Raw genomic sequence first — 11,499 nt, forward strand, 5'->3', positions numbered from 1 at the left:
GATACGCCTTCATTGAACACGAAAGTGTTAAAAGACTTGTTAAAATCAATTGAATAAGTAAAACATGATTGGTGTTCAGAACAATCATTAAATAAAGTTTACAAAAGTTTCATTTACTAATATTATATTGTCATTCACAAAATATTGACACATTGACGTTAATTTCAAAAAGTTTTTAAAAAATAAACACAGATTATTAATAGTAAAATCAACGATAAGAAATAAAAAGACAAGGCTGGATTGATTATAAAAAAAATAGGCACAATTATAGGTAATGTAAATTAACTAAATCACTACAAAATAAAATTAACATAAATTAAAGCTAAGATTTCAAAACACATCAAAGTTTGGTAGGGTTTATCACGAATCTGAATTGTTGTTTATCTGTCTGTTGGTCGGTGAGTCTGGGTGCTCCTGACTGGGACTAGAAATGGGATGGGATGGGATGGGATGAGATGCGATATCGATAGCGATAGCGACTGCGATACCGATGATAGCGAACTTCGTTCCATCCGGGTGTCCCTTGACACCTCTCAAGTTTTTAGCTTACTTACATTATCATATTTATTATAAATTATGATAATTTTACTGTCGGAATTTAAACTAGTCTCCCAGAAACGGCTGAACAAAACGAATGAATTAAATCTATACTATACTAATATTATAAAGCTGAGTCCGATTTGAATAATTCTTTCAGTGTTAGATAGCCCATTTATTGAGGAAGGGCATAGGCTATATAATATCCCCGTATTTCTACGGAAACGGGAACCACGCGGTGTCAACTAGTCAATTATATTAGATGTTTACTGTAATACATACTGTGTAGTTGCGTTGTTGTGGATCTTAATCAACACGCTAATAGGGCACTGTGCTTCTAGTCCATAAAATAAATCGAAGCAATAAATTCTGACACCGGAACATGATAATTTATTAACAATCAGTTACATCACATGCATGAAGTGCAGCGAAGTGTAACTGGCGCAATTACACTAAATAAAGTTGGCCGAATATGTTTTTCATATATTAACTATCTGCGTATATTCTCTGCGTAATCGAATCAGAAATGAGGAGATCCGCAGACGAACCAAAATCACTGATATGGCTCAGCGAGTCGCGAAGCTGAAGTGGCAATGGGCAGGCCACATAGTTCGAAGAGCCGATGGACGTTGGAGTCCCAAGGTGCTGGAATGGCGACCCCGCTCCGGTCCGGAGGACATCAAGAGGGTTGCAGTAAGCCGCTGGATGCTGGCGGTTCGAGACCGTTGTACTTGGATGTCCATGCAAGAGGCCTATGTCCAGCAGTGGCCGTCAATTGGCTGATAATGATAATGATGATGATGTTCACCAAGCTGAAGTGGCAATGGGCAGGCCACATAGTTCGAAGAGCCGATGTGATTGTGGACGAAAGGTGCAAAAATGGCGACCCCGAATCGGAAAGCGCAGTATTGGTCGACCCCCTACTACGTGGACCGAGGATAGCAAGTGGATTGCAGGTAGCCGCTGGGTGCTGGCTGCTCGAGGCCTTGGTGTTAGGAAGTCCATGCAAGAGACCTAAGTCCAGCAGTGGACGTCCATCGACTGTCAATGATGGTGATCAATAATATTCACCAAGACTTGCGTTCTTACGGTTATCGGATGATTAAAAACAATTTTTCCTTTCAATCGATAATTTTTTCTACCTTTTCCTAACATCATCATTCATCATCATAATCGTCATCATCATCATTTTGACAACCCACTACAGGTCTAGGCCTCTCTCTTTATACTTAGGCGGATGTAGAGCTTAGACTCACTACGATGCTCTAATACGAATTGGTGGGCTTAAGATTATGTTTCCACAATCAGATACTAATGATAATGATCATGATTGAAAGAAAAGCTCAGTATATTAGTCCAAGTTCCAACCCAGCACTCGAACACAGGACCTCGTAATCCAAAGCCAACTGCCATTGAACCAACTAGGCAGTTAACATAAAACAGAAAAATCTTGGTGGTTATTCTGTATGCAAATAAAATAAATTGACCTCAACCTAATCTTAGTCGTATATACCACAGATTTCATTACATCCACAGATTTAAAAAATGAGCAATGCTGATATCCTGTGAAATTGGACATTTTTTTTAATTTAGTAAGAGTAATTTGTACTTGTAGTAATAATTTTAAGTTCCAGTGAATTTATTTCTAAGGGAGCTGTGAACGCAAGTGATCTTGATTAGTGATATTAAATCATTGATTAACATTGATTAATTTCTAGTAAAAAGTGAATGAAACTACAACAAAGTGAGAATTACTTCCCCGCAATCAAGGTCAGATCTGTCTAGCAAATCTTCCAAATAGAATCTTCTTACGACTACCAACGTACCTATTATTTTATACGATAAACGTCTTTATGTCTTTAACAATAGAATATGTATTGTTGATTAAGGGTATAATTATATACAAATTGTCGAGGAAGAGTCTGAGAATGCTCCCGATAGTGTCATTGTTTTCAATGCCACCGACTACACGCTTCTTAATCGTTACTTCCTCAAATGGACAGTGATAGTTGTAGAGTCGTTAGGTGGTAGAAATATTTGATTGTAAGTACAAAATATTTAATTATAAGTAAGAGAATCAAAATATATAATATATTCAGACGCCCCGCTTTTTATATGCGCGTAGTTCCCGTTACCAAGGTAATAAAATATAACCTAAACAGTAAGTTCTATTGATAAAAGAATTTACAAATCGGATTAATAGATCCAGTGCCCTCTAAAACCGCACAAACTTTACCTATTTATAATATTAGAATAGATTTCATATCATTTCTTCTGTAAGATCCATAACAAGGAGTGTCTAAATTATCATTAATATTTTAGATAGGTAAGATTTGATTTTTGTGTGTTACGATTTCACTAAAAAAACTCAAACGATTTTAAAAATTAACAAATTTATTTTGAGGAAAACGAATTACTTTTTATCTTTTTATTTAACATTACAATCTTTTGTCAAAATTGATACATTAAATAGTTAATTGATTACATGCCACTGATAATAATTTAAAACAAAATTAAATACACGTATTGCTACTCCATGGGTTCTTACGTTTGCTTAATTTGCTGTCGTGTGATATACGCTTTCACTTGCGTGTCTCTACCTCGCTGATCGATTCCCATTGCTATATTTAATTCTAATCGAATTCGTTGCTAATCACTAATATGCATTTTATGTAGGTCTTTTAAATATTCATATGGGGAACTCGAAATGTTAAGGTCAAATGTTTTATTCACGTCATTGGATTTTTTGAATTGAAAGTTTTATTGAATTTCTAAATAATTTATTGCTTACTATTTTTTGTACAATTTATCATAACTTTGTCATGGAAGGATTTGCCGAATAAGTTACAACTTTCTGATTATGGTCATAAGTTTCGAGTATGTTTCCTATTCCAGCGACTTCCTCATTTATTTTAGAATTTAAACGATAGTTTAAATTTAAAAAAAAATAATACGTGAGTGTTATTAAATATATAAAACACGTCTCTTGGAGTATGGCTAATGGCTTTCACAAGATTTTTAACTGAGGTAAGTTCAAATTGTACTAAATGGATAATAGCTTCTAGTGGCTTGCACAGGATTTTTAACTGAGGTACACATTATACATCCAAATTTTACCTACTAAATGGAAAATTACTTCTACAATACAGGTTTGTATTGAATCCTCTGAATAATCAGTGCAATTTTGCATCAATGAAGTGTGAATGATTTCCTCATAGTTTGCTTTAAGAGAAGTTTTAATTACGTGTTTGTTTATCAACTTTATTGGATATATGTATTTACGTGATATCCCAGTGGATATGACCTCTGCCTCCGTTTCCGGAAGGTGTGGGGCATGCACTCCAACTTTTCAGTTGTGTGTATTTTAAGAAATTAAATATCACGTGTCTCAAACGGTGAAGTGAAGAACTACATGCCAGAGAATTTTCTGCAAGTGTGAAGTCTGCCAATCCGCATTAGGCATGGTGGACCATCGGCCTAACCCCTCTCATTCTGAGAGAAGACTCGAGCTCAGCAGTGCATATGGATTGATAATGATGATGATGATGTATTTAAAAGTTGCTGTGATTTTGGATTCACCCAATTCCCAATTGACCTGCTACGTAACTGTCGTGCGTGCAGAAAATATAAGCTTTCTAGGCTATGACGAGGCGATTCTGCAGTTTCGCGAATATTCGCCATACTTTCGACCGAAGTCTCACATTCACGGCACACCTATGCTTACTGTTCATGTTAATGGAATAATAACAACACCAACTCGTGCCAAGTTTCCAAATTGACTGCGTTTTCCCCTTTTGGTAATATTGCAATCTCTATGTTCTGCAATCGATGCAATAAGTCTGGCTTATTTGAAACTAGCGAACACTCGCGACAATGTTCGCACGGATTTCTATTTTTTATAAATACTACGTGATCCATGGATATTTCCAGGATCAAAAGTATATATGTGGGAAATGTTAGAATTTTGCCGATTAATTTATTTTAATTTTGTTAGCAACACTAAACGTCAATAACTTATAATTGTCACTTGTCATGTCAATCTGTCATTGTCAGAATGTAAATGTTGAAAAGAAGTTACGATGTATTGCTTATTTATTAGTCGTATACTTAGATAATTTAACCAACCTAATTGATTGATTAGGTATTACGAGTATTTAGAAATTGTCGCATAGACACTTTCATGTATAAAGTAAACCTTAATCATAATTGTCTAAATTCTTATAAGAACGCACATACGTTGTAGCCATAATTCCTTCCTCTCAATTGAACAGAAATCCATGCAAACAGATTTCTAAACTATCTGTGGTAAAGATATGTGATGTCTAATAAAAATGATTCAGAAATATATTCAACGTATAGACAAATAGCATGCCACAGAAATAGTGCGACTATCAGTTACTGATTTTGCAATCAATTTAAAAGGAATCAAAGAATCCATTTCGTAACGAGGGTCAACATAATTCGAACAAGAGTGAATATATAGCCAAAAGTAAAAGTTTCATAATAGGACGTGATGGGAATCGTCAGAATTTGCGAAAGCGGTCTGTTTAGTAAATACGAGCGCTCTTCGAAATTTAACAATTTCACTGTATATCTGACCAGCATCGTGAATACTAACGCGGTATTACGTAGTTTATATATTGCTTTGGAATTTATATAAAATCTTATCTTATCTCTTTACAAAATTGTTACCTGTAAACATCTTTCTCATCAATGCAATGCATTTGAAACTCAGATTAAATACCTAAGGACTAGTATCGCACCCAAATTCACGAACAAAATTTTCTGCCATTTTCTAAGGAAAACGAGCTTAGATTTCACACATATCTTATACTAAAGTAGCAGTTTTTGTTAGTTTTTTACACCATTAAACTATTTTACATTAACATTTACGGAGGTTTTTAACCGACGGACACGATTGTAAACTATGAAACATCGATTCTATAGAGATAGTGTTTATAATCGCATAAAATCGTTGATCATATACTTTGACAGAAAAATAATGTCTTGCGAGGCAGGTCTTTATCTAATTAGTCTGCGATTTGAAAGGTTCATTGTATTCATTTAAATTCTTAATTTACTGTTAACATTTTTTTTTATTGTTTACAAGTTAGCCACTGACGATGGTAAGTGATGATGCAATCTAAGATGGAAGCGGGCTAACTTGTTAGGAGGAGGATGAAAATTTCTACTGTTGCTGATTTAAATATTATGTTTCATTAATGATTATTTTGTTAAGTTTCAAGTTAAAGTAATCTTTCCAAATGTCTCCTGAGCGAGTGATCGGGACCATGTTTTGTATTGTTTGTAACTTTGAGTTTTTGTTTTTTGTGACATCCATACATTTTTTTTCATACAATAATCGTTCTATAAATATGTATTAAAATATAAACCTCATTTTTCTTCAAAGTGAAGTTGACCTAATCACTATTCCTTCAGGTTACTTTACTTTAAAAAAATGAGGTTAAAATCTTAACCCATGTTTTACATAATTATGGTCTAATGATCCAGGAGATGCCGACGTATCTCGAAAGCTCTACCGATTACCGTAGAAACTGAGAATTTTAAAGTACGAGAGTTTATATAAATCGTGTTAATTAGATAAGGACTCAAGATAACAGAAAAAACACCCTTAAAAAAGACACAGGTAAACAAATGTTAAATTATAGGCCTCTAAATCAATATTGTAATCAAACTTTTTCGAGTTAGTGGGAAGATTGTGATCGACGATTGTGATGGTCATGACCAATTCGTGATCGTGACTTTCAGTGATAGATGACGTGTCTATAATAATTATTAGATATTCATCGAATTGGTCAAGCACCAAGAAGAGGTCCTCATCCTCGCTTCTCAAAGCCATAAAGATAACAATAAGTTATTATTATCGCCCTAACTCTTATAATCCGTGTGAGTTTGTGTCCATGACTTATTTTTAGAATATGCAAAGTCACATAATATTACTTTTAGTTCAAAGTATTTATTAGTATTATTGTGGGAGGAGATAAAGCGAATATAATTTAGTAATTTATAAATTATAAGCACTTAATACTAAGTTGAGTCCTAAATAGCGTAACTTTTCTTTCCGTTTGATAGGTATTCGTAACCAAAATATCCATAATGATTAATGAAGATATCAACATTAATAATAATTCTACATTTCTATTAAAGTTCTCCTGAAGAAGTATAAACAAAGTACCTATATCGTGTAACAAACAGTAATTTAATTACATATCTACTATACTACAACCTTTCTTGATGAGTACTGTTTATTTAATTAAATTAAAAATGAGGGTATAAATCAATTATAATTGACTTGTTCTTAAATTAATGAAAATAAAAATTAATAAGCTTAGAACAATTAGATATGGTTAATATATTTTATATAACATTATATAAACAAACCATACATAATGTAAAATAAATAAGCTATGAAATGACGTGCGTTCTCTACCTTCATTTGTAATTTCTTTGTTAGTAAACAGACAGGCAAGACAGACTGTAATATAGTATTTGTAGTAGACTTGTTCATATATGTATTCTAAGTCTCTACTTCGAAAATGTCAAGATACTCTAGTCCCCATTATAAATAGTGACAAAGACATACCTATTATCTATACTTATAATAAATCTGTAGAGAGGTCAATTCTGTACATGAAATATATTTACAAATTAACTATCAGGGGGTGATTAGTGATCGATACTGATGCCAAAAATGCAATCAGTAAAATTTTTGTCTGTCTGTCTGTCTGTCTGTCTGTCTGTCTGTCTGTCTGTCTGTCTGTCTGTCTGTCTGTATGTTCTTTATAGAAACAAAAACTACTAGACGGATTTTAATGAAACTTGGTACAAATATTCTACATACTCCTGGGCAGGTTATAGTATACTTTCATTACGCTACGATCAATAGGAGCAGAGCAGTGAAGAGAAATGTTGAGAAAACGGGAGAAGTTACTCAATTTTTTAAGCATCCGTCGCGTGTACAGCCTTAATGGTTAAAGCTACATGGAAATCATGTATGACGGAAATGTTCTCCTTAAAATTATCTATAAAAACACAACAGCATAATTATATGTCTATCTTTTATGGTTGACTCACAATAACACGTGTAACTCCCGATAGCTTAGCAGTTCGGAGCAGCAGTAAAGAAGTGCAGCCTTAATGAGTAGGGTAGGGGTAGGGTAGGGTAGGGGTAGGGTAGGAGTAGTGTAAGGTAGGGGTAGGGTAGGGTAGGGTAGGGTAGGGGTAGGGTAGGGTAGGGGTAGGGTAGGAGTAGTGTAAGGTAGGGGTAGGGTAGGGTAGGGTAGGGTAGGGATGGGGTAGTGGTAGGGTTGGGGTAGGGTTGGGATAGGGTAGGGTAGAGGTAGGGTAGGATAGGGGTAGTTGAAAGATTACAACGACTTTCACGCGGACGAAGTCGCGGGCGTCCGCTAGTACGTAATAAAAATATTGTCGTTTAATTTTCTTAAATAATAAAGTCATTAGAAGCAAGTGGAAGAAATAATGTTTATGAGTTCTTGAGAAAAGAATAACATTATGCCGTTCCACAGAAAGTGAAATTATAAAAAAAATAATTTTATATGCAGAATTTGCATAATTACTTGTATTGTATCATAATATTATATTCGAGATTATTTTCATTCGTCCTACTTGGACACAGTAAGCCACCTTTCGCACGAGCGTTTTTTTAACGGGCGTTAAAAAAGCGTACAAATATAGTATGAAGTTAAATGAAGGTCCAATTCCAACGCCCAAAAATAAAAATGCAACACAGATCGAACAAAAGCGTCGCGTTTTTAAAACGCTGACGTGTGAACATATAAGTACTTGGGAATGCATTTATTCCATTTGAACGCTTTTTTAACGCTCGTGCGAATGTGAGTACTGGAAAATGCCAATGGTTATGTAAAAACATTTTACGTTTATATTACTTCACTTAGACTATATTAATGGAGTTTATACACTATCTGAAATAATTCTAATATACATATCAATAGGCTTGGCAACTTCATTCGTAACACTGCCAATGGTCTGCGCGGGCCGGGAGGCGTGTAGCGATGAATGAAAAACCCACGACTGATGCACTTCACTTCCCCGCACGCACAATTTCACACCCGCGCAGTCTTTTCCCCCGTCGCCTGCATATTATAGGAGTGTCTAAAACGAACTTGTCAGACTATAATACATATGCATCGATGACTTTTATGATTGTGTGTGAAAAAGGAAAGAGATTATCCTTAAAAGGAACAACTTTATGTGTATAAGGGTTGAACTCTTACGTCGGTTTCTGGAATGTTAAAAGCTCTAAGATGTTTAAAGCTGAGGAGCTCCATTCTTTCACAATTACGTCACTATTGTGTGACGATGAATCAGCTGTTTGTATTAGTAAGTTTAAAAAAATATTATTTACTCTTATTTTCATCTACAGGATGTGTTTTATTAGTAGGCACTATAAATAAGTCACATGACCATTTTTAAACTAATTTTATTCACATAAAGCTATATTTAATATAATAAGCAGTTATTTATTAATTATATCCACTTGCCAAACATATTTTATCTATTGCATATAGGTACGCTGTATACACATTAAAGTTTTTGTATTTTAGGTACCTACTACAAATCTGTAAAAACCAGATTCGATTTTTTCCTACTACTTAATAAGTTAATATTACAAACATGACTATACAGTTTGTAAGGATAGATTAATGCAAGATAGTTGGATGTTTGTTACTCTTTCACGCCAAACTATTCAAGGAATATTTTTATGAAACTTTGCAATAATATCGTTAGTTTATTAATTTATGTTATATCCATAGTTAAGATCATCAACATCATCATTATTAACAAAAAATATTCGGCTCTCTGTTGAGCACGAGTCTCCTCTCAGAATGAGAGGGGTTATGCCAATAGTCCATCACGGTGATCCAATGCAATGCTGATTGGCATACATTTCACAAAATTCTCAGTTAAGCAAGTTTCCTCACGATGATTTCCTTCACCGTTTGTGACACGTGATATTAAATTTCTTAAAATGCACACAACAGAAAAGTTGGAAGTGCATATTTATATTATAGTGGTTTTTTGTTAATATGAAATATCTATATCATATTATCAAAAAACTATATCTACTTTAGGTCCTCATACAAACAAACAAAGTGGCAGAAGCGTTTTTCGCAAAGTATTGACAACACGATCGTACGTAATTAATTACTTAACAGAAGAGAGAAGAGTACAGAAGAGTTTTGCTAAGTTGTGACACAGATTTATTTGCATGCCTAGTGTTTTGTAGAAATGTATATTCAGGTGAACTACACGCGGGTTTATGATCCGATGCTTCCTTAAACATTTACGGAACGAGACGTCACTATAAATCATTTATGGTCAGTAAGCGATTTAATTAAAACGCTCGTTCATAATAATTTTCATGACATCTGAGCATAATTCAAACTCACTAATGCAGTCTTTAAGTGGACAGTAGATACTGTTGGATCTACAATTATAATTTGTCAATAACATTTTCTGTAACTAAGAAAGGTCGGTCGGTTTGGGTGTTTAATAGGAGGTTAGTTAATTTAGATATGATTTATTTTGGTAAACAATTCCTTATAACACGAGTAGGTATAAGTAGGTAATACATACTTGTAAGTGATAAATGTGTTTAGATAAAAAAAAATTAAGGTATGGGGATTAATTTCTGTAAAACCTGTTGTTGTGGTGCTAGCTAAGATGTTATCAAAGTCAGGGTCAGCATAATGTATTTAAAGTTAGTCAGTATAGGTGGAAATTATCGTGATCATAAAATTGACAAGCAAAATATTTATGCACATTATAATTAACTTTTAAATAAATATTACTTACCGATGTAATTAGAAAGTTACTTTTATTTACTTACCTAAGTTAGTACTAATTTGTACAAGAGAAATTACAGTTCTTGTTTTTGCTTTTGGTGTTTTGGCATTAATTAAAAATTTAAATTTGGTTAACAAAATGTATTTTGTTTCTTAGTGTTTTTGCTTGATTTTAAATTGTGCTACCTTTTATTATAATTATTCACCTAAACGATGTTGTACGAAACTTTTTGATCTAATTGAAATGACAAACGTAACTTACATATTTAATCTATAATATAAAAATGAATCGCAAAATGTGTTGGTAAGCGCATAATTCAACAACGCCTGGACCAATTTGGCCAAATCTTTTTTTTAAATGTTCGTTGAAGTTCAAGGATTGCTGGAAAAACCCTAAAAATAGCCCTTTTCTTTTTCCCATACAAATGATTTGTAACTAAAACGTAGTCAATTTGAGCTTTATTGTTATTGCATAAAGTTCATATTAATAATAATTAGAAAACGGGGTAGGGGTAGGGTAGGGGTAGGGTAGGGGTAGGGTAGGGGTAGGGTAGGGGTAGGGTAGGGGTAGGGTAGGGGTAGGGTAGGGGTAGGGTAGGGGTAGGGTAGGGGTAGGGTAAGGGTAGGGTAGGGGTAGGGTAGGGGTAGGGTAGGGGTAGGGTAGGGGTAGGGTAGGGGTAGGGTAGGGGTAGGGTAGGGGTAGGGTAGGGGTAGGGTAGGGGTAGGGTAGGGGTAGGGTAGGGGTAGGGTAGGGGTAGGGTAGAGGTAGGGTAGGGTTAGGGTAGGGGTAGGGTAGGGGTAGGGTAGGGGTAGGGTAGGGGTAGGGTAGGGGTAGGGTAGGGGTAGGGTAAGGAAAGGTTGAAAGTTTACATCGAGTTTCACGCGGACGAAGTCGCGGGCATCCGCTAGTTATATACAGATACAAGTACGAGTATATACAATGTACCTCTATCTATGTATTCATTTTGAAACCTTATGTATACGAATATAATCAACTTCCAAAAACTATCCTTTCTTCTATCCAAATTATGAATATGATAATGAAAATTGTATTAATTTAGTTGCATACAGGTAGGATAAACTACAAAGTGCTTGTAAGTAAAAACTACTTGAA

This window comes from Bicyclus anynana, chromosome 6 (assembly GCF_947172395.1).
Source record: "Bicyclus anynana chromosome 6, ilBicAnyn1.1, whole genome shotgun sequence".
Lineage (NCBI taxonomy): Eukaryota > Metazoa > Arthropoda > Insecta > Lepidoptera > Nymphalidae > Bicyclus > Bicyclus anynana.